The sequence below is a fragment of the Teleopsis dalmanni genome, chromosome 2 (genome assembly GCF_002237135.1).
Source record: "Teleopsis dalmanni isolate 2A chromosome 2, ASM223713v2, whole genome shotgun sequence".
Classification (NCBI taxonomy): Eukaryota; Metazoa; Arthropoda; class Insecta; order Diptera; family Diopsidae; genus Teleopsis; species Teleopsis dalmanni.
The window spans coordinates 211,845,474-211,847,596 of NC_051847.1; positions in this window are offsets into that span (position 1 = coordinate 211,845,474).

The following is a 2,123-nucleotide window of genomic DNA, read 5'->3' on the forward strand; positions in this document are numbered from 1 at the left end:
ATTAACAGATTTAAAAACTGATAAAACCTTTAAAATTTTGTTAGACTCAGGTGCTACAGCATCATATATTAGGCAGGGAATATACAAGAATAAAAACCAATTACCAATATTTAAAAGAGTAAGAACTGTAAATGGGTACAGTACAATAAAATATTATCACTCTATTACCTTATTAGGAGTGCAAGAAAGATTTTATGAAATTGAAAATTTAGAAGCAGATATACTTATAGGATATAATATTTTAAAAAGAATAAATGCTGTTGTAGATTTAGGAAACAATGAATTAAGATATAATGGAAAAACCGAAAGAATATACATAGATTCGAACAAACATAAACAGAAAAATGATATGATAATGATAAATAAATATCTGGACTCACTGAAAAAAGACGAAACTGATGAAGAAATAAACAGCACTTTTTCGAGAATAGAATCTGCCAAAACAGTAAGCAGTAATCTTTCAGAGAAGGATAACCTTATGAACATACTGGGACAGGAAGATCATACTGAATTAGCTAGAAAAATTCCCGGCGTGGATAATGACATAACAAGAAAGGAAGAGTCACAAAAAATATTGATATACAAAAACAATATAATAAAGCAAATACAATCGACGCATTCAAAAATAAATACAAGCTTACCCTTTAGAACGGACGTTAGAGCAGAAATTAGAACTAACTTAGACACTCCTATTTGGAGCAAGCAGTATCCTTATCCTCTCTCTTGTAACAATTACGTAAATGACGAAATAGCTAGAATGCGGGAAAATGGAGTCATCAGACCAAGCAAGAGTCCATATAATTCCCCGATATGGATAGTTCCTAAGAAAGGAAATAACGAAGATGGAACTGGTAAACATAGGCTAGTTATCGACTATAAAAAGATAAATGAGCATACCATAGCGGATACGTATCCAATACCAGACCCTAGTATAATCCTGTCAAATCTAGGGAATTCTAAGTATTTTTCAACAATCGACCTGGAGTCAGGATTTCATCAAATTCTAATGAGAGAAAATGATATCGAAAAAACCGCTTTCTCAATTAACAATGGGAAGTATGAATTTACGAGGATGCCTTTTGGTTTGAAGAATGCACCTCGAATATTTCAAAGGGCAATGGATGACATATTACGAGTTAAAATAGGGAAAACATGTCATGTATATATGGATGACATTATAGTCTATTCCAATAGCTTGGAAGAGCATTCTAAAGAATTACAATCAATCATAAAAATACTGAAGGACTCACATATGAAAATATCTCTGGAAAAATCAAAATTTTTTCAAACAGAAGTTGAATTTTTAGGATATATAGTATCCCACAAAGTTATTAAAACCGATCCAGAAAAAATCAGAGCAATTGTAAAATTCCCCATTCCCGGAACGTTAAAGGAATTAAGAAGTTTCCTAGGATTAACAGGATACTATAGGAAATTTGTTCAAAATTATGCACTAATTGCCAAACCTTTAACAAAATACTTATCGGGGGTCAACGGAAGAACTTCAAAAAATACTTCTAAAAAAATTGTAGTTAATTTGGATAAAGAAGCATTATTCGCTATAGAAAACTTAAAAAGACATTTGACTACCCAAGTAGAACTAATTCAACCGGATTATACAAAAAAATTTATTCTTACAACCAATGCATCAAACATAGCCTTAGGAGCTGTTCTTTCTCAGAATGGAAGACCAATTACTTTCATTTCTAGAACTCTCAATAAAACTGAACGTAATTATGCAACCAACGAAAAAGAGTTGTATGCCATTGTATGGTCATTAAAAAATTTGAGAAATTACCTATACGGAGTTCAAGATCTGGAAATACATACAGACCATCAACCGTTATCATTTGCCGTTTCAGCACGAAATCCCAATTCAAAAATGAAACGCTGGCACGCTTTTATAGAGGAATTCTGTCCAAAAATTATATATAAACCAGGAGCAAGCAACGTCGTCGCAGACGCTTTATCGAGAATACAGTTGTATAATATGACTAATGAGGAAAATAGTTCTACTACTGATACTCAACACTCAGCTGAAAGCAGTTACCATGAAACAATTCATGAAACCAAAAAACCTCTTAATCAATTTTCGCAACAACTATTGATTGCCAGAAATAAAT